The sequence below is a fragment of the Periophthalmus magnuspinnatus genome, chromosome 6 (assembly GCF_009829125.3).
Source record: "Periophthalmus magnuspinnatus isolate fPerMag1 chromosome 6, fPerMag1.2.pri, whole genome shotgun sequence".
Taxonomy (NCBI): Eukaryota; Metazoa; Chordata; class Actinopteri; order Gobiiformes; family Gobiidae; genus Periophthalmus; species Periophthalmus magnuspinnatus.
Window position 1 is genome coordinate 6838301 of NC_047131.1, and position 23175 is coordinate 6861475.

Below are 23175 nucleotides of genomic sequence, written 5' to 3' on the forward strand. Positions count from 1 at the left end.
GTGCATTTTTACTGTGAGTAGGTCGCCTTTCCACAGTCCTAACCTGCAACTTGGAGATAGATATGTGTAATGCCATACACTGGACTCTCCACTTAAGTGCCTTTTAAAATGAACTCTTCTGACATTAATATAAGAAACTTTTTTTTTAGTCATTGAAAGATGACTACTAAATGTCTAGTCTCTACAGAGTTAGATATTTTCTTTCTCTTAACAAACTAGGTCAAAATAACTGTGCCCTTGACTAAAATGAAAATGATATATAAACTTGAACCCAAACATACTGCTACTACCACCCACAATTCTCCCTGATCACATGTACTCTACTCACACAGCTATAAACTCCAGCAGACCGTCATAAACCCCAGTGCAAGCTTGTATTAGCACTGATGCTAACATTTCCTCCACAGCATAGTAATCTGCGTTCACGTCTTATAATGATCCCAGTTGCATAATCAAGCTGTCGGCAACATCAGGAAAAGAGGGAAAACCATCTCATGAACTGGGACAATGCTATGGTCAAAGGTACAGAGAGCAACAAGTAACAATTCTGGATCAAGGAGGCCATCAGGATCTTGAAGCGTGCCCACCACACTGTAAATCGGGATGAGGGGGCATATCGACTTTCTCACACCTGGATACAAGTTCTGCCTTTAAGAAACACTTCTCCATCTCGCATTTAAAGAGAGGGTATTGCACTTCTACGGGGTAATAATTGCTCACACTTAACATATTTAGATCACCATGTTACCTTTTATTCTTTTGAAAAAGCTAGATTTAATTAGATAAATAAAATAAAAGTATCAGGTTTGTTTTTGGAGCTCTTAGACTCCCTTTGCTCAGTAAATCACTCCCCCTTCAGAGTGCTATCACAACACCATCTGCATGCTTTTCGTTAATGAAATTACTGCACATTGCGTCAGGTTTGTGAAGTTGTAGTGTATTGTTTTGTATCATGCGTTTGTGGCTTGTGGGCTGAGTTTGGACAGAATCATACTGCTAAACGCAAGGAGGGTTCAAATAAGCCCAGGAGAGACCGCAAGATTATTCAAACATGCACGGATGACATCTAAAACCTCTTCAGGCATGGTTTTTGATGAGGGAACAACATTATAACACGGTAGAAAGCTCCAAAAAGTCGATGTTGCATAATACCCCCTCTTTAAGCTCAAACCATAATTTGCTATTTAATTCAATAATAAGAATCCCGTTGCTACTCACAGGGTGTAAATGCCGGCCTGCTGGTTCGATAGGGCTGCTCTTTACTGGCTGCGGAGAGGGAGAGTGCAGGACTGGAGAGGACAGAGTCTCCTTGTAATCCACATCCCCACACAGCTCTGCTTCTTCAGACCTCCAGCCACCTGCAGGAGAGAGCACACAACCCACTTTAGTGCTTTCAAACCAGGCTGCAGTCGTGACAACACAAACACAAGGCTTATATCTGCATTATAAAGTTGGCAGTTGCGTAGTGGCAGAATCCGAATGTCAACTATGATAGAATAAAAGGCATGCCTAAAATACATATTAGAATAAAAATAGACTTTGACTGAACATAAATACAAAATATGGACAGAACAACTAGCATCACAAAGATATGGAGTATTTTTGAATTGAGTAATTCAAAATGACAGGTTAAGAGTTTGACAAGAGTAAATGGTGTTATTTTCTCCGCTCCCCATCTCTATTACACACTGCCTTAGTTGTAATTTGAAACTGAGAAGTGTAAGGGCCTGTTCTTTAAAGATGCAGTGCGCAGGTTTTCTGTATGGATACTTCTTTTGACTGAAATGTTCCTCAGCGTGGCTTTAAACTTGACTGTAGAGAGGCAAGATAAGGTTTATGCTGTATTTTTGGACATCCCAGATAAAGCAATTACAACATGGAGACGAGCAAATGGCAGACCAAAAAAGTTACATAAGACATCTTTAAAGTGGTGGCTAAAGCGGCCGATGTTAAATGTGGATTGGTGTAGAATTTTTTGTGTATAAATTGTTGGTAAATGTTTACATTTTTATATAGCGCTTTTCCACCGTAAGCAACTCAAAGCGCTTTACATCAAGGAAACACTCATCCATTCACACACACATTCATACACCAGTGTACACAGACACTGGAGGTGAGGTGAGTTAAGTGTCTTGCCCAAGGACACAACAATAGCATTTATACAGTATGTGGGAGTTAGAATCGCACCAATACTTGTGAGTCAGTGCATCTGGCAGCTCAACCAATGGTGTTTATGTCGAGAGCGGGATTCGAACAGCCAACCTTTGGACAAACTACCAACTGAGCTACTGTTGCATTGTTGTAACTTCATGATTATGGTTCTTATTTGCAAAACAAGCCTTGAGTAGTTTTACCTTCAAATAACAATGTGTAGTTCAGTATACAGTGGTTCCTCATTTATCGCGGAGGTTACGTTCTAAAAATAACCCACAATAGGCGAAATCCGTGAAGTATCAGCTTTATTTTTTACAATTATTCTATATGTTTTTGGCTGTAAAACCCCTCACCACACACTTTATACACTTTTCTCACACAGGCATTAACATTTTCTCACATTTCTCTCTTGTTTAAACTCTCAAAGTTCAAACCTTTGTAGGTGACTTTGTCAGTGCAGAACGTTTCATCGATACTGTGGGTTTTGTTGGGGAGAAAACTTGCAAACATACAGCACTTCAGAGTCACACTGTGATCCAACATTTATGTAAATTTGTCTGAACACATTCTGTACAGGAGACACGGCACAGAGGAGACTGATGGACAATGGTCTACAGTCACGAAATAACGAAAGGTGAACCGCGTTATAGTGAGGGACAACTGTGTTGTCACAAAAAATATAGTAGTAGTAGTAGTAGTAGTAGTAGCTGACTGCCTGTATCATGGACAATGTTGCATATGATTGATGGCTGACTATAATACAGCACATGACCTATCCATGGTGTCTGATTAAATTAAATATTCAAAACAACACATACTTTAAATTGTCAAATTCAAAATGGCAGGAAAGAGTCATCTGAATGCAACCAATGAATATACACTACACCGTTCTCCCTCGTGTAATCCCATTGACTGAAACCATTCCAAAACATCCCGGGTTAATCATGTTTTGGGAATTTTAATCACTTATCTGGGCCACTGACTCACAGTCGCATCAAGGTTCAGCCAAGGCCCTCTGCACCATCACCACATTTGAGCAAACATTTGAACGGTTATATTGAGATCGGTTCAAACGGAGCGCACCCAAGATCTGGTATCAGAAAGATGTAAGTTCCTTTGATTTCTTGGCTGCAAAAAGTAGGCCCTGGATCTGAGGCAAAGTGTCAGAGCATCTGGGCTAGCTGTAATTTCATAGCAGGGCGGTTGGTTGGCAGTAATGGAGAAACCTTGTTCGGCAGCAAGATGTTCCCCCTCTCATCTGTCTCGTTATGAGCAAAACAATTAATTCCCGAGCATGATATTTGGTCTGCGATTATTTGGCAACACCTGCGCTACAGCTTAAATGTCACATTACTCATGACAAGGTTCAGAGACAGCTGCAAAGACGGAGAATTAATGTTTCACGGGAAATAATTATGCAGACACAATGTAAACATGGCTCGCCCTGGCAGCCGACTGTTCCAGGGGAGTCACACTTGTTACTCCAACTTTTACCTTCTCCTTGTAAATAGTGTCACGTATAAAAATCAATGCAACTAAAGGTTAAGAGATATATACACTTTTTGCTGGTCTCCTACTGAGAATTATTGAAACCCGGTGGCTCAGGTGGTAGAGTGTTTGTCCACTGACCTAAAGGTTGGCAGTGTGATTCCAGCTCCCACAGAAGACAGATGTATTTGTGTCCTTGGGTAAGACTCTTGAACCACCTCGTCCCTGGCAGTGGTGTATGAATGTGCGTGTGAATGGGAGAGTGGTTCCTTGATGCCCTGAAGGTGGAAAAGTGCTATATAAAAAGGGGACCATTTACCATCCCATCTGGTAGGCGGCTATAATACCTCTAGTCTGCACTTTCTTAAAGCCCAAAGTTAAGTTTTCACCAGTCAATCTATCTAGTCTCCACTAAAGGTTCAATATGTATTTTTTCCGATGGAGGGTCCGTCAACCACCCACTACTGTCCATGCGAATATAATTTATTTCTCTAAAATCCTCACATCTCGCTATATCGTGCTTTACTTTTCGTGGTCTCGCTATTACGCAGATTGTTTTTTTTTTTGTGTGTGTGTGCAATTTTGCATGCTTTTTTACAGTGTATGAGCGTGCATTGTGTTCTGCGTCCTGATTGGCTGAGGGACTGTAGACCATTGTCCATCAGTCTCCTCTGTGCCGTGTCTCCTGTACAGTACAGAATGTGTTCAGACAAATTTACATAAATGTTGGTTCACAGTGTGACTCTGAAGTGCTGTATGTTTGCAAGTTTTCTCCCCGACAAAACCCACAATGTCGATGAAACATTCTGCACCGACAAATTTTGGAAATGCATTGGACTTATAAGTGTTTCTCTGCATGGAGAGGCCCCTCTGTGGATACAGCTGGAGCAGAGGCACGTGAACAACACATTTAAAGTGATCATTGAGGAAGAGGGATATAATATACGAAGGTTTGAACTTTGAGAGTGTTTAAACAAGAGAGAAATGTGAGAAAATGTTAATGCCTGTATGAGAAAAGTGTATAAAGTGTGTGGTGAGGGGTTTTACAGCCAAAAACATATAGAATAATTGTAAAATTGAAAAAAAAAATAAAGCTGACTACTTTGCGGATTTCACCTATTTCGGGTTATTTTTAGAACAACAACAACAACAACAAATGGGGGACTACTGTAATGGAGAAGTATTTTGTTGTCAAATTTGGTATCCTTGTGTTTCAGAATGTCCTGCTGGTGTCACCATCAGGAATGGGTGAGTGGTTCCTTGATGTAAGGCGCCTTGAGAGCCTTGAAGGTACAGAAGCGCTATATAAAAATGGGACCATTTACCATCCCATCTGGTAGAAAACTGTAATACCTCTACTCTGCACTTCCTTATAACACTAAAGTCCAACATTACCTTTTCACCAATCATTTTATCTAGTCTTATTTAAAGGTTCTATATGTAACTTTTCCGATGGAGTGTCCGTCAGCCACCAGCTTCTCCCCATGCAGATATTATTTGTCTCTTTAAAATGCTCCACAGTATGGCACTAAATGTATGTATCACCATGGAGACATACCGGTTGACGCCACTGACTATAAGAATGTTAACTATGTTTGTTTAACAATAAAAACAAATACAAGATAGATACGTTTAATGCCATACTGCGAAATATTCCAAGCAAAGCAATAACATCTCCATGAACAAGTACGCAAAGTTACACCGTACACATTTATTAATAAAGTTTCCTACTAAGAAATATTACAGATAGTGAGCAGTGATACAGAACCGACTAGTTTCCATTTGAAAAAGTCTAATTGCTGTCAAAACATGGCTGAATGCAGAGCCACGCAGAGCATAGGTCATCTCAAGGATCTCTCTAAAACAAGGCCTGCATATTAATCGCGTTTGAAGAGGCAGAATCAAACATATTACACATATTTCTAACTCCAAAACACAAAACCACTTTCACTGTTGAAGACCTAATAGCCCGGATGTCAGACACTGTTTTAAATGCACCTTTATACAGAAGTGGGCTCATTGTTTTTCTGCTCATTCTCGTCAGTTTAGACAGGCGACCATTACCGCTGTCACTCCATCACAGTAATGGCATATGGGGTATGGTGAATGCTGCTGCCACCGTAATGCATGCAAAGTAGTTCCCACAGATGAGATTTAAGGCTTTGGGCGCACTGCAGGCGAAAATGGCCCAGATCAGTTTGGCCTGGAAACAGATTACAGTATTAGCCAGGCCCTGAAGTGTGGCTGCAAACACAATGATAACCTCCACGTCATGGGAAAGGCAAGTCCCCACTGAGCAAGGGTAAGAGAGATATTTGGAGTTGCTTAGTAGATTTGCAAAGTTCTGTTTTCAGATCAGATATGTGTCCTTGAAATAACAGAAAATACTGGAAATAGCTCAGAAATATTCCCAAAAATTTGAACTCGTGTTAATAATATCGACGATGTCTGCGTGATTTGTCAGTGTAAGGCCCAACACTAGGCGGGTCACCAGAGGACCATCCAGAGGAGATTGTGTCGTTCCTCTCAGAAAGACATTAAAGCCTTTAGCCTGTCAGCATTCTCCATCAGAGCTTCTGAGGAATGAAATGCCATTCCAGTGACCATCAGGGAAATTTCCTCATATCATTTATTTCTCAGCCAACTAAAAAATTGACTATTATGCTCATGGAAGAGTAATACGATCTGGAAGATGAATCAAAGATGGCGTTGTGTTGTTTTCAATGGCCTGAGTTCATTGGTGCGAAAGACCAAAAAAGATATCTTGTTCCACACAGTATTTCTGAATACTTGCCTAAGGTCAGCGACCATGTGACTACAGAGGCCTGCACCATGTGATCAGTTCTGACCAATCAGAGTGATAGCTGCTAGAGTGGAGCTAGCGTGGGCTCAGAGCAGGACTAGGCAAAATCCTTTTAGGCGCTTTGAGGACTCTTAAAATGTCCGTGTTGTGAAAATACAGAAGAATCCCTACAAGAACCAACCTTTGTGGATCTGTGGATTCCCCGTCAGCCAAACCCAGCCTGTTTGAATTCCCCAAAATTACACTGTGGTCTATGGGAGAATTTCTTCTAGGCTGGAACTCCCAAGAGCTGCAGTACCTGGAGCGGCCACTAGTCGATCTTGCAGTTCTCATTACAGATCCAGGATTGTGCAACTAAACCTGTCAATACCTGCATGTTTTATTGTTTATATTCACTGCCTCTTAAACTTTGCTTCTGCTGCTGCCCGTGTTTTACTCTGCTGATCTACCCGGACTATTAACGTTTGTGTCTCTGTCGGGACTTTTCCCGCTGCTGTGCAAACATACCTATATGTTTTTCTGTGAAATGTGTGATTGTTTTCTCTTATTGTGATCTCTTTTTTCCAGGGAGAGTTCTGTACATCTGGCAAAGGACTACAGATGGAAACTAGCTTCTTCGCTAACTGTAGCATATTAGCCAGTTGTACAGTTGGTCAATACGCACTGTCCTTGTTAAATAATTAAATAAATAAATATGGACAGATGGATGGATGTATGGATAGATAGACTCACACATCACACTACAGTCAGAGGTCATGAAAAAGATAAATAAGTGTCCATTATTAAAGTCCATTGTCCATTTTGTGACTACACACCCATAAAGTGTCCGAGTCACTACACCAGCCTCATTTCACAAATACAATTAATAACAACCATAAATGAAACACATTGATTTCACAGATCCTGAAGAACACTGGAAATTAAAGTGACTTCAGTGCGACGCTGTTGAGCAGACTTGTTCAAGAGGGCAACAGAGGTTGGCACAAATGAGAGTTTATATCTGTTACTCTTGAAGTTACGCGCTCAGTCGCACCTGCATGATGGAATTTCATATTCACAATGCAACAGGTGAGAGGGGCTCCCAACAATCCGTCTGGCCTGAACAAGCACAGTTTTGAAAAATGACCTGCAGAGAAGGAAACTCTGTTTATCACCTTCATGGCCTTATTTACCAGTTTGTCATGTTTAGTTTTACACTGGACAGATAATGAACCGAACCAGGCTGGACCACACTATACTGTATGACTCCAAAACGGTATTATAAAAACAGCTCACACCAAAAAGTCTAGGTCTCCTTAAAAAGTGTAGCCTGTGGGACAGTTTAGAACAAAGAAAATCAACATGTGCATTCCATTTGAACAGGTTGTCGATATACACACACAAATATTTCTAAGATGCAACCTGCTCAGTTTGTCTCCCCTCAATGACAAAAGGGTCATGAGTTTGCAAAGGTCAGGGGTCAAACATCATCTCCTTAGTTTTGTTCACATCAAGAGTTAAGTGACGCTCATTGCACCAAGACAGAAAACAGATATCTCTTTATAGTTGATGGAGAAACAGTCACCATTGTTAAGAAGGCTCACAATGATAATGCCATTGGAAAACAGATGGAAACTGTCATTGTGTATGAATAAAATGTGTAAGTGATTGCTGGTGGTGGTCGGCTGATGGCGCAGATTGGCAAGCTTGCTTCTGTCAGTCTACCCCAGGGCAACTGTGGCTTCAATGTATCTCATCCTCACTGTATGTGGAGTGAATGCGGGAAATAGTGAAGCAACTTTGAGCATCTGGAAAAGTACTATATAAGAACACTAATGCATTATTATGGTACATTTATTATCAGAAGGACAGCTCATGTTAAATAAAGAGATTTGGAGAGGGCAGCTGGAGAAGGTTTAGACTTTTACAGAGGAAGGGAGTGAATCAATAAGACAGATGATGAAGTTGTATTTCCCATACACAGGAGGAGACCAAAGAAGAGATTTACTGTTTAGACATTTGTGGATTTAGCGAGAAAGTGCAGGAAGTTATTCAGCGAAAGAAGCGACGAAGACTGACAATAGGGAAGAAAAAAGAGATTGTAGACAGTTCTGCCACATAACTACGGCACGTGTCACTCTGGGCACTTGGACGACCTTCCTTCTATTAGAATTGAGTATATGAATGTGAAACAGCAAATTCAATCAAAGTTGCACTATGAAGCTCTTCTTGTCTCACTGGAAATGTTAAAGCTTTGCTAGGAATGTTCCACAGTTTGGCGTTAAGCTCATCTAGCATGAAGACAACATGGTGACACCAGCAGGACAAGATAAGTTAGATCTGTTTGTATGCACTTACTGAAGTACTTTTGAACAAATTATTTTAACTGTAACATATTTTGCAACTCACTGATACCAAATTAGACAAAACACTTGGGATCCACAATACACACTTCTCCAAAACTTTACAAAGTTGTGAGTCTGGTCACATTAACCAATCAGGGACATGCATGGGCCGTCTGTGAAAAAATATCACAGAGGACTAAAAATCATGGAGAATTTCTGCAGCGAAATGAAGTGAAGCACTAAACTCTGAGGTGACAGAAATGTGATTTTGTTTGGAAATGATAGATGAACAATGAGCTTTTTTGTTTCACATGTGTCACTGAAAAAAAAAAAAATCTGATTGCATGATCACGTTTGGTCCGACTCGAGATGCAATGAAAGGGGGGGCCAGACTGATGGTCCTCTGTCAAAAAAAAAAAAAAAAAAAAAAGAGATTGCCGATGAGGTGAGTTGGGGTTCAGTTGGTAGAGTGCCAGTCCAATGATCTGAAGGTTGGTGTTTCGAATCCCGCTCTCAGCATAAATATCAATACAATATCTGACCCACAATTTGGCAGTGTGACTCTGCTGTGATTGTGTCCTTGCGCAAGACACTCAACCCATCTCACCCCCAGTGTCTGTGTACATCGGTGTGTGAATGAGTGAGTGGTTCCTTGATGTAAAGAACTTTGAGCAACAAAGGCAACAAAACATCACTTGACTTAATTTTGAATAAAACTAAAATAATTTTGGTCTAAAGACTGAGACAATAACAAAAAAAATAAAAAATTCCAAATAACCACTGCACTAGATATGTCCACATTACTGTATAATAATAGTAGGTATAATTGCATAGAGGGTAAGATCACAATACCGCCGCCGCAGCATGTGTCTGAGTCCTGGAGCTGACACTAGCTTTGACAGCCCTGTACCTCACATAACCTCGTAAGCTCTGAGCCTGACCTACTTTCAGCAAACCCTCTCCTCTAAAAAACAACTGCCACAAAAGCACTCAAAACTACGTCTTTATTCTACCGGCTCCCCTACCACGAGGAAGAGGAGGAGAGAGGAGGAAGAGGAGATGAGTCACATAAACACCATCTGTAATGCATTTAACATTTAAACTGTTCAAATGGAGCACTGGGACAAACGGAATTGGGAAGTACGGGTAAGGAGATAGAAGGGGTAAATGAGGTTTAAGAGCTTATTCAAAAGGATAGAGTGTTTTATATTGTAAAAAGTGCACATGTACAGGACTAAGGGAATTACTCCAATCAGGTGTACTCTTATGACTGTTGGCAGGTGACCTAGTGCCAGGGGCGTTGGACTGGGAGGGGGGTTAAAAGTACTGTTTACCCAGGGCCCGTACAGGGAGGGGCCACACAAAAAGTCTGTCATATGCATTTTTCACACAGTATGTAGTGTGGGCCCCCCAAGATGATGTTTACTTAGGGCCAAGAATTTGCACTGCTACTGTTTTAGGAACTAAATAAATATAAATATAAATAAATCATAAAAATAAATAATAAAAATACAAAACAAATAAATTAATATTAATAATAAAAATAATAATAAAAAATAAATAATAATAATAATAATAATAATAATAATAATAATAATAATAATAATAATAATAAATTTGTTTCAGAATTTAAAATAAATAAATAAATAAATAAAGATGAGGAAGTGGTCAGCATCTCTCAAAAAGGGGGGCCCAAGCTGGTAGCCTGCTAACCAAGAGCACACACTTCTTCAACACTTTATAAAGATATGCAATCTGGACACTGGTTTTATCTCTCAGAATTGCGGTTGGTGTGATTGACAGGGGAATTGGCCAATCAGGGACACATGTGGTTTATCTTATGGCCTGAGATGCAGAGGAGGTGGTGATCAGACTCAGAGATCTCAGAGAAAACCAGGAGACGGACATGACACCACCAATGGACCAATAAATCTATGTCATTATAGACTGCTTAAATTATGTTTAGAACCAAAACAAAAATCAAATGTTGCACCGGTTTGCATTTCATTCACAATCCTGAAAATATATATTACAATGTTTGATGGAAATGGATAAATAAACGCACAAATGCATCTCCATATCCACCTCCTGCTCCTCTTTCTCTCACTTTACCTCCTCTCCTTCCTTCCTTCCTTCCTTCTCGCTCTCCTCCCTTCCTCTTCCTCTCTTCTCCTCCTCTTCCTCCTCTGTCCTGTGTGGGATCACTTAACAGCTCATCTCAGGGGCACAGGTCTTAGTGGCTGAGCCTGGGACTTTCTTCCTCTCGGCATCAGTGACAAGATTAGCCTATCTCTCCCCGCGCACATGGACGAGTGACTCTTTGGGGTACACTACTCCTGTTCTCCTCCTTCCCTGCCTCTCCTCTGTTATTCTCCTCCTCTCCTCTACCTCTCCCCCATCACTCCTCCTCCTCCTGTTTCTCTTTCTCCCTGTCCATCTCATCTCCTTCTCTCCTATTCTCCTCCTCTCCTCCACCTCCACTCCATCTCTCCTCCTACTCCCATGATCTCTTCTTGCTCCTTTTTCTCTCCACCTCCTCTCCCTCTCATTTCTCTCCCTCCTTCCCTCTCCTCTTCCTCTCCCTTCTCTTCTATTCTCCTCCACCTATCCTCCTGCTGCTCCTGCTCCTCTTTCTTTCACTGTCTCCACATCCTCCCCTCCCTCCTCCCCTCCCCTCTGCTCCCCCTCCTCCTCTCTTTCACCTGTCCTCCCCCTCTCTCTCCTCCCATCCTCCCTCTCTCCATCGTAAACCCACTAAGCGTTTCCATTTGCGACGGGCTTAGTTGAGAGCGTTAGGCACCTGAGAGCAGAGGGTGGGTGGCCCGTGCACACCGCCCTGAGGCTCTGAGTGCGTAAAGAGCAGAACCGGGACAGCAGCGGCAAACAGCGACCCCACAGAGTTTAGCTTACAGGCAAAAGTCAAAAATATTTTAGACTTTTACAGACAGATGTGAAGACTTAGGACCCAAAATAAAGAACAGTTTTAAATGGTTTGTTAACAGAGGCGTTTGGGGCTGGGAATTGCACAGGTGTAGTTAGGTGCAGGCGCTGGGGGGGTTCCACAGGTGTAGTTAGGTCCTGGGAGATTCCACAGGTGTAGTTAGGTGCTGGGAGGTTCCAAAGGTGTAGTTAGGTCCTGGGAGATTCCACAGGTGTAGTTAGGTCCTGGGAGGTGTAGTTACGTCTTGGGAGGTTCCACAGGTGTAGTTAGGTGCTGGGACGTTCCACAGGTGTAGTTAGGTGCTGGGAGGTTCCACAGGTGTAGTTAGGTGCTGGGACGTTCCACAGGTGTAGTTAGGTGCTGGGAGGTTCCACAGGTGTAGTTAGGTCTTGGGAGGTGTAGTTAGGTCCTGGGAGATTCCACAGGTGTAGTTAGGTGCTGGGAGATTCCACAGGTGTAGTTAGGTGCTGGGAGGTTCCACAGGTGTAGTTAGGTCTTGGGAGGTGTAGTTAGGTCTTGGGAGGTTCCACAGGTGTAGTTAGGTCTTGGGAGGTTCCACAGGTGTAGTTAGGTGCTGGGGGGTTCCAAGGGTGTGGTTAGGTCCTGGGAGGTTCCACAGGTGCAGGTAGGTGCAGGTGCTGAAGGGTTCCAAAGGTGTAGTTACGTGTAGGTGCTGTGGGGGTTCCACAGGTGTAGTTAGATGCTTGAGATTCAAAATTGACTAGGAAAAACAACTAGGAACAACAAAAATATTCTAATTACAAAAAGTCCAAGGGTGAGTAAGAATCTCAATCTTCAAAAAAACTGGCACGTAGAGCGGCAACGACTGAAGGTACATAGACAAACTGGCAGAAAGTGGCGGTGGTGCTATATATAGGCTGATTGGAGCTGAACCACAGGTGAGTTCTGACAGGCTGCAGCTGGTGTTGAACCGTGGCTCCTCCCAGGTAGGTGTGAACAGCTCCCCCAGAGTGAAAGACACGAGGAGGGAGGTGTGAAGAGAGAGAACTGAAGGATCATGACACAAAACGCATATGAGATAAGATAAGATTTTGACTGCAGATTCAATGTTCATTTTCACTGCAATGGAATTCTGTTTAAAGCATCAAACCACCCATTACTATTTGATTTTACTTCTCAACGATCATGTTTAAATCTCATTCCATTCCATTCCATTGCCGCTAAAATCTGATATAAAGTAGGTCGAGTTGTGTAAAATCAGTGTTCATTTGCACCAACAAGTCAACAATGAGTATTTGCTGTCAAGATTCGCAGCCCCATGCAAAATAATACAACACAAATGATGATAGAGGCTAGTGCTGTGGTCAATTAAAGAAATTCTTGGTCGACTAAAGACGTGTTCTGTCAGTCGCTTTGCCAATAAAAATGGGGGCGTGGCAAAAGTTCTCAGACTATTATGCATCCGACCCAAACTGCACTGACAACACCTGCACGGGAGTACATGCAAAAACAACTATTTATGCAGAAAAAGTACTAGGAATGCATACATTTTTACATACAAATGAAGTGTTTTGCCCAAGGACACAATGACTTCAGCTAGCTAACTAACTCACTCACTCGCTAACGTCTCCTTTCTGTCTCATATAAATCCTTATAATCTCACTAAAACGATTGGTCAACTAACACAAATTTGAGTAAACTAAGACGTCATTGGTATATTAATTGAACTACAGCCCTAATAGCGGCGCCCACGGCAACTTCCTGGATGAGGTGAAAGAAAAATTAATTAATTAACTAAACACTATTTTAGATTTTTTTTTTTTTGATAAAGGAAAAATTTTTTATTAGATTTCCAAAATATTTCCTCTTTAAAGTTGTTTTGGCTCACTCATTGTCAGTTCCAGTTTCACAACCCGACTGCGTTTTGTCTTTGAAAATGTGGTGAAACTTTCTTCTGTTTCCTTTAAACTCAGCTGGTGCTCCCTGCAGACAGTTGACCCGGAGCGGCGGGTCAAACGCACAGCCCCATCAGAGACAACAGCCGCTGCTTTCTGGGACACTCCCCGCTGTCGGCGCGCTTGACCCACGCGCAGAACAAGCACCCAGGTCTCCAAGGTGACGGCCGGGTCAGCTGCAAGTACAAGTCGTGTGTTGTGAGGGGTTGTATAGGCTTTGGGCTTGTTGTAACCCCATGGTGTCTGAAATTGAAAGAAAATTGGAGATAATGGTGAAAAATGTCTAAATGACACTAAAGTGGATGGGATCGGGTCGTGTGGAGCAGGGGTCGCACTGGCCGGGGTCTGTTTTGATGAGGTTCGTTGTAAGTCAAGTAGAGGAAGATTGCTTTGCTTGTAGCTGTTATGTGCTAGTTATAGATGAAAAGCCAATGATGATGTATTTTGATGTATTGTATGAAATTAAGTACAAATAATACCCCATTGTAAACATACAGTATCTGCAGTAGTTTATTTGTTATGCATTGTTATTTTGATACTGTCAGGCAGCTACACTCCAAAGGCTGCCTTGCCTCTAGCTTTATTTAGCCTTTTTTTTTTTTTTTTTTTTGTATTGTATGAAAAAAAAAAAAAAATCCAAACAATGGGCCTCATTCATGAAGCACTCTCACAAACAAATCTGTACTTACGGCCTTCTTACGAGCTTGGCCTTCGCAAAATGTTTTCTTAACTGAAAATGTTCTTCTGGAAGAACAAATCCAGGAGCACAAAAATTCAACTGTATAAGAATATTATTACTCTGATAATGCAACACAAAATTCCTCCATGATTGTAAGTTGTATACTTTCTTAAATAATTTCCTATACAAATATGACTGTGATCCAATAACAGAGTTTCAGAGAGCATGTCCTCTGTTTAGTGTGACAGACACAGCCTGCTCAGCCTCAGTGCTCTCCATATGGGCCGCTGTTACAGCCCTGCGCCTGGTCACCAGTCTGGACTCAACATCACAACAACCCAATCAACACAATTTGGACAGTTTTAATCGACGTTGAAGCTGTAAAACAAGAGTAGTCTGTGCGCTCCACCTGACTTCCTCATTCCCTCCTTCCCTCGTGCTATATTGAGATATATATGGAAGTTTATATAATCCATCCATTTTCTTCCGCTTATCAGAGGTCAGGTCGCAGGGGCAGCAGTCTAAGCAGGGACTCCAAGACTTCCCACACCCCAGACATGTCCTCCAGCTCCTCTGGTGGGACCCCAAGGCGTTCCCAGGCCAGCCGAGAGACATAGTCCCTCCAGCGTGTCCTGGGTCTTCCCCGGGGCCTAAATATGTTATGTGTTAGTATTAAATTCTCCATAGAAGTAAAATACCCCCTTTTAAAGATGTTCAGTAAAAAGCATCTTGCAACTTCCTGAAACTATTTTCTATTTTGTACCAACAAGTGCGCAATCCAGACAAGAGTCCACTCCCCAAAAGGCAATAAAAAACCCTCTCAATGCAAAAGTAATTAGGTCCTTGTTGAATTCTAACTTTAACGCTTCACCAGCCAATGCCCCCTCCTTCAACCAGTGCACTTCATCTTTAATTAAATTAATCTGAAAATAGAATGCAATCGGGGTAATTACAGAAGTTTTGGTGACAGTCCGGACTTTTTCAGAGAGGACACAGATGCTTCAGAACTCAAACAACGTCACTTTTGTTCTGGTGCTAATTAGAGGTTGGTTTGAACTGGGCCAGGTGAGAAGAGTCCAGGGAGAAGAGCAGTGGAGGGCCGCGCTAATTAATAGACAAGACATTAATCATTTAATCGTTTGAGGGAAGGAGGACAGGGGTTTCTATACAATGGGATCAAACTGAGGGAAAATACTAAGAAAGAATCAGTAGTACCTAAATGATGGATTTATGCTACTACGTCCATTCCAAGAAACATAAAAAGCAGAAATGTTTCAGTTTAGTTATTAAGTAATTCCTCACTTAACTTATGCATTCTGAACATCTTAATCATTCACCGTGATAACAGTTAAAGCAGACCTATTCTGAATAATCAACTTTTCAGTGTTTTTAACCATGTTATAGTTGTTTCCCCTCAACATTTACTCACCTGAAGTTGTATTTGGAGTGATCCGTGCTTGTTTGCGTAATCTTTAATCACTTATTTTCAAGGCGCCATATTGCAGATCGATCCCCGTTTTCACCTCTACAAGCACACGCCAACTGATCTGGACTCACTTTGTTCTCCAATTTTATTTTCTTAATTGGTGATACGTGCAGAATTGGCAGTGTTGTGTAGACATTTTGGTACAAATGAAAAAAATATCTGCTTTTCGCTAGCGTGACCTGCAGCCATGCATCGGACGTGCTGGCTCTTTGTCGTGATGACATTTACAGAGACATCAGCTTTCTAACATAGAACTCAGCGGGCTTGTTTCATTTATTAAGTCATTTTAGAAGAATAACGTGATTTAAAATGTCCAAATTATAACATAATGATCCACAGGTGTCATAGATAATAACTATAGAGCAAACACAAGCACGATAGCTCTTCTTTAATAAGCGATTTTCACAACTTTCAGAGGCCACATCAGAGTTTTGCCAGCACAGTGATGCGAACAGCTAGCATGCTAACGCGTACTTCCTGATTCTTGGACAACAAAAGGCTTTTTTATTAGATGCAAACAGTAGCGAACTTATTTAGACCTCAAGAGCTGGTAATACAATATATCTGCACAGGGGTAAGACAAATTTTGCTCAAAAACGTTGAAAAAAATGAGGAACAGACCCTTTAATTTTATCATACATATACCGTATATTTACTTTGTCAGGAAAAAGTAACATTTTGATTTTGAGAATGACACACCCATGGGTGTTTCACATGGTTAATATTGTGAGCTGTCCATCTGGAACAATGACATCATCGAGTTTTACGACGTGAAAACAGGTCATCGGAGAAAATTTGCCAACCACTGTTTTGTGATTTCACGTCGCCAGATTTATACCCCGCAGCCGCTATCGAAAAACCCCAGCTGTCCGTGAACGCATCGCCGTATGCTCGTGTTAATTTCACTTTGAGAGATGTGCCGTGGCTCTCCAATTGCCCCCTTCTACGCCAATGTCTAAGTAATCTGTCAAACCATCTCTACACAATCAGGTTAATGCTACGCTATCATTAAGACACGTTCACCAAAATGACGTTTTAAATGAATCCATTAATCACCGAGTGTCACCAAAATATAGCTGAGACCAGAGCCCACGCTTTTGTGCTTCTTCCTCTGAGAAAAACCCGAAATATCCGCCAATAAAAAGAACCTATTGGCATGCATTGGGTGAAGCAATTTTCTTAAAAAGTGCCACTATCTTTCCAACCTGTTTAATTGTTGTATTTATTTAATTCTGCTCTAATGTGTGCAGGAGGAATTGTAAATCTTTGAAGACTAATGTGTGTTGAATTATGCTAATAGTCAAGGCCATAATAACAGCTAGGCTCGCTTATTTTGTTTTTCCTCCGAAGAGCAGAGGCAGAAGTAAACAGTTTTAATACGATAGCTCTTCACTCAATTAAACTCAGACATGCCTGTGTGAATATTAAAAAACATTTGACTTCGAAACCTTTCAAGGAGAGGGGATGGCAAGGCTTAATCAGAGGGCTAGCTTGTTCTGATGTATCAAATATATGTACTATTAGCTCACAGCGAGAGGTCTCAGCTCAGACTCCAGGCCCTATATCACACAAAACTGACTCTTGTGAGATTTAATCCATGTTATAAAGTTGTTCCCTCATCAAAAACATACCCGAAGTTGTGTTTTGTTTCATTCCCACATGTTTGAGTAATGCTTTATTATTAATGTCTACATCTCCAAAGCTCAAAACACATTTTTTTTACCTTTAGTTCAGTAGAGATTGCGAATTTCAGGGCTGAAATCATCCAAATCAATCTAGTTTTAACACACAATGGAGCACTTCTTGTATTAGCACATGACATCACAAGGTGGAACAGAGTGTTTTCTGTTTGAGAGAAGAACTCAGCCTAAATATGCAGGATTTGTGTGTTAAACATGTGAATGAAACAAAACACAACTCCAGGTCTGTTTGTGTTGAGGAAACAACATTATAACACAGATCAGAAAATAGTAGTAATATGGGCCATTTAACCTTAAACTACATGTAAATAGTTTGATAGTTTTGGAGCAAATTCTCGCAACTGAAATGTGTCTGGTAGATGTTTGATGTCATATTTCCAGATGGGCGCAAGAGTCATTTTTTTCCCCTTCTGATTACATTGTACTTTGCCATGAAATATCCAAAAGGTAAATTCACAAAATTTGAACCTCATCATTTCTGTTACTGACTCAACCCAAGGACTCACTGTATTACAACAAGAATCTGCATTTTAACAATATTAATTTTAGCTGCCCTCACATGTATTATAGAATGTAGTGATGTCATCTGAAAACCAGAAATAACTTGATAACCTGGCCAAACAGTAAATGAATATATATACATATATATATATATATATATATATATATATATATATATATATATATATATATATATATATATATATATATATATATATATATGTGTGTGTGTGTGTGTGTGTGTGTGTGTGCGTGTGGGTGTATGTGTGTGTGTGTGTATAGTCCTGTACTGGGTTAACCACTCAGAGAAAAGCATCTCCCCAAAAACAAACATGGCGGCTTCTGAGTAAAAATATAACAAAACAAAAGTTACAAAGAACTGAGAGAAAGCGTGAACCTCTGCTAAATAAGAGACGTTATAGATGTTGTTTTGAAAGAGCAAACGTCTTTGTCTGTGATTATATTGGCAACATAATGAGGAAATGGTTTGCTGTGTGTCTGATCCCATGACCCTACCACATTTGAACACTTAAAAGATGTCACAGAAGTCTTTCTCTTATCAAGGAGCAATTTAAAGCGACTAAAATGCAGACTGAAAAGAAAGAGAACTGAAGGATGTTCTAAAACAAACTGAAATAACTGGGTCTTGTAAATGGCGTCTTTCTACAGAGGATGCTTTATACAACTCAGTGTTTCCAAGACTTTATTTATTTGTTATTCATGAAGTGCAATTATTCCACTGTTAAAGCCATAGTATGTAACTATTTGCCAAAACTTAGCATGCTTTTTCTTCTTTTTTTATTTACTTTTTACAGAGAAAAATAATAATAATAATAATAATAATAATAATAATAATAATAATAATAATAATAATAATAATAAACATGTTTTTTTTACTTTACTTCACATAACTTTTTTTTTTTACAAAGAGGAAAAGCAAAAACAAAAAACATGCCTTTTTTTACTTTACTTCACATCCTTTTTTTTTACAAAGAGAGGAAAAAAAACATGTCATTTTTTTTTACTGCGCTTTCCTTTTTTTTTTTTTTTTACAAAGAGCGACAGAAAAAAAACAAAAAAAAACATGTCATTTCTCTAAGCAGGCTTGCACCTCCACAAACCTGACTCTTACTTGGCCTGGACTAGGGCCTTTTACTGCTTGTTTCCATGAAAATTGTTCCTTTGTCTATAGTATTCCACAATATGGCATAAATCATACCTATATCCATGGAGAATGTTCTGAAGTACGGTTTTAACTTTCAGTCCACTAAGTTACGTTGCTTTTGTTCTTTGCTCTCTGTTTGGTCATTATTGCTTTGGGTTTAGCTCGTTATCAGTTCCAGGTTTCAGTGCTAACATGGCAGCAGGGATGCTTCTTAGAACAGTGGGGGAAGAACTAACACTTTTCGCGTTGTCACTTCAGCCAGGTTTGACAGCCCAAAGCTCCCATTTAAACCTGCGAACCATCAGGACTAAAACTTTATTTTTCAGTTCAATCCCAAAAGAAGCACCTCAGCATGTTTTTCTCAGTTATATATTTAGACCTTTGTTTATATCTAGACATTTTAAATACAAAACCTCAAAAGTGCAACGACAGTATTGTAGTTTTACTGTCTGAAAAACATGAAAAACAGAACTATTTCATGTAAAGCAATTTGCAGTTGTTCCTCACTTACCTTATGCATTCAGAGCATCCTGATTATTCACAGTGATGAGTTTATAAGTGCGTTAATAGGTGTGTTTCACAGCTACAACTAGGCTATTTAGGCTCACTTTAGCTTATGCTCTGTATGCAGTGTATGTTTTGTCTTTGTCTTTGTAATTTCTGCTCTTTGGCCTTTGTAAAATATAGTCATTACCCATTAAATATGCTAAAACAATAGATGAATGAATACGGGTGACACAGAGAAAATAGCAGTAACAGTAAATCTAACAACAACTAGCATCCTAACTATGCTCTTCTTGAGTCTCTGACAGTAAAACGCTTAATAATTAGAAGCAGACAGCACGCAGCGGGCTAATTTTGACCTCAAAAGCTGCTTATGCAATATATCTGTACTGGGGAAAGACGTGTTTTGCTCAAATATCTGGAAAAAATCGGGTGAAGGGCTTTTAATCAAATGCAAGATTTCACATTTGACTAGATTTGGCTATAGATGAATACATCCCTCTTTATCGATGTGTGGCTGTGCAGAGTTTGAAACGCAGTGTCCTTGGGTTAGCTTAAATGCTGTCTGCACTAAAGGGAATGATCAGTCCTCCATTAAAGCACATTCATATTTATGCATGGGGTGTTTGCCGGTGATGAGGCCCGGGACAGGTCTAGTGCTCCGCTCGTGTCGACCCGCTGCCCTGTGCCGCCACCTGAATATGGATGACTCACGCACCGGAGCAAAGCACTCATTACACTGCCACACCAGCACCAGAGCACACAAGGGGGTGAGAAACCAACCTGGCAACCCTCCTGACCACACTGACAGGGGAGGACGCATCCTAGCAACGCTCCAAAGCAGGTCTATTGACTCAGAATTCAACCTGGCAACTCTGTAGACCACGCGTACAGTCATGACCGCGACTTAGCAACAATGTAGAGCGCAAATTTAGATCGAGAATACAACCTGGCAACCCTTCGCACAACTACACGCAAACTCATGAACCTAACATGAAACTCTGGCACAGGAAAATAAGAAGAACACATCAGTTCTTGTATATATACCTACAGACTGCTAACCTAATCTGGCAACCCTCCATAGCACACTACAGGCAAAGAATTCAACCTGGCAACCCTCTGAACCGCATCTACGGTCACGATCGCAAGATAACGCAACATGGCAACGCTCCAGAGACCAGAGAACATCTACAGACTGAGAATTTAACCCGGGAACTCACCAGACCACACTTACAGTCAGAGACGCAACGTAGCAACACTCCAGAGCACAGCTACAGGTCGAGAATCCAAGCTGATAACCCGCCAGACCCCACCTGAAGACTCGTAACCCCATCTGGCAACCCTCCAGACTACTTGACAGACCGGGAACGCAACCTGGCAAGCCTCTAGAGCGCACCTACACCTGCACTGCAGAAAGTAATATAGATGTAGAACGGTGGGATTTTAAAGTAACAAAATAAAATTGTATGCCATCCATGAACTAAGAAAAATAAATACGTTGCTTAGTATGCATGTTTTTTTGTTACTTGAAAGTCTAATTTATTAAAAATTAGGAAAATATGTTGTTAATTCAAGTCATTTTAACCCACCTAGAGCTTACGTTTTGCAGTGTACAGTCAGGAACTCAACCTGGCAACCCTCCAGAGCACGCCTACAGTCAGAGACCCAACCTGGCAACCCTCCAAACGTGCACTGTTTCAAGTCTAGTCTTTCACAAAACGCTGTACCACTAAAGATACACAATTTCTCAAGGTGAGGGTAAACGCTAGTGCACAGGGTTTGGAAAGAGCGTCTCAGGCCATTATCGGTGGATTAATCATAGCCGATCTCGTTTTTTTCTACGTTTTATGAATTAGTTGAAGCTGCTCTTGAGGTAGTAAATAATCAGGAAGTGTGCGATGGCATGCTAATTGTGGATAGCTGAAAAAACTCCGCTCTGGTCTGTGAAAGTTGTGAAAAGCGCTTAGAAAATTTGAATCACGGCAAACAGTTTGACATGAATTTTACATGCTTTTTAAGACAGTAAAAATCACGTAGAGCACCTTTGATATTTTTAAAAAAAAGGCGGTTGTCGAGGGCACCTTGACTTGGAGAGCTGTGTCCTTTTAAAAACAATAAATGTAATCACAAATGCGCTGATTTCAAAGCTGCAGATGTTTCTCAGGGCGTCATCTAATAATAAGGTCGGATAATTAGAGATGAGAAGAAGCCATCATTTAGCTCATTATCACAATCACAGTTTAGCAGCTGCAGTTTGTTTATCGTTGCCATGGCGCTGAGGAGCTTGGGGAAAACTACTAATAAAACTCGGGATTGAACGTCGAAAACTTTACGTCACTGCCAAAAAAAAAAAAAAAAATGCCCGTGGAGATGTGTTAGGAAAAACAGTGTATGAAAAAAACATTTAATAATTAAGAATGATCAGGCTTAATAATGACTTCATTTATACCCCTGTCTCTTATGTATGAATCATTCTTAAGAAACTATTTGTTCATTATGAGTTAAGTCTTTGTTCATGCTTTATTAAGGCTAATAAATGTGCAGTTATTATACAAGTTTAGAATTTAGTCTCTTAAAATCTCTATGCAGCGAACTGTCTGTTTAATCCCTCAGTTGTCCAGGTGTGATCCATAGTAACAGAACAATTTAAATCTGTAAGCTGGACAAAACCTTTTTTTGACTGAAAACGTTTTGTTGCTCATCCACTTTGCCTGAGTCATATTTAGGAGAGCACCCATTAAGGGAATCATTATGCAATTTATGACTCAAGCACAGTTCACACTTAGTGCAGTTCAACAAACCTCGCCAACAAACAGAAACTGTAAACAACTAGGTGTTTCAGTGTAGTTAGCTGCTCCCTTCAGATAGATATAAGGCAGTGTCCTCTAGTAATCTGACCAGAAGTGAAGAAGCGGCTTGGATGAGCTCAACAAAACCTGCGTGTGACAATATTAGCTCTATATCTGTCCTCACTAACTCTATACGATTATTCCATTAATAATACCACTTTCTTTTCAAATGCATTAGGGACTTGCAAGCACACAACATATCAAGCTTTTTGCCTCTCTAATTACCGCCGTTTCTAGGACCTGCCTCGATTACAGGAGACATTTTCCACTTGAATATTCTTGTATTAATCAAAGTCAGAACTTGTTTTACCTCAGTTTAGTTAATCAGCAAAGGTCCAAGCTGTTTCGCAGTCCTTTTATTTTTCACTTTGATTTTTTACCTGTGAGCCGCCATGTTTGTTTGGGCCCAAAAAGACCACGCATTTTTCTGATTGGGTGACTGGGCTGTCAATCACGGCCATGGGGACACGAAGACACGACTTAGTTCCATCTTTGTATATGAAAAAGATGTGATGGTAAATATCAGATTTTTACATAGCGCTTTTCCACCTTTAAGGCGCTCGAAACGGTTTACATCAAGGAACCAGTCACACATTCGCACACACATTCATACACAGTGTACACAGACACTGGTGGTGGTGGTTTAAGTGTCTTGCCCAAGGACA

At 40.6% G+C, this 23175-nt stretch overlaps 1 protein-coding gene across 2 annotated transcripts in view; it reads right to left on the reverse strand.

Moving 5' to 3' along the window:
* Window positions 1-23175, reverse strand: part of LOC117372641 (leucine-rich repeat and immunoglobulin-like domain-containing nogo receptor-interacting protein 1) — a 246341-nt gene that overhangs the window by 130440 nt on the left and 92726 nt on the right. For both annotated transcript variants that reach the window (XM_055222500.1, XM_055222503.1), the window contains exon 2: window positions 1219-1358. The gene's annotated coding sequence lies outside the window, so the exon portion shown is untranslated. The remainder of the gene's footprint in view (window positions 1-1218; window positions 1359-23175) is intronic.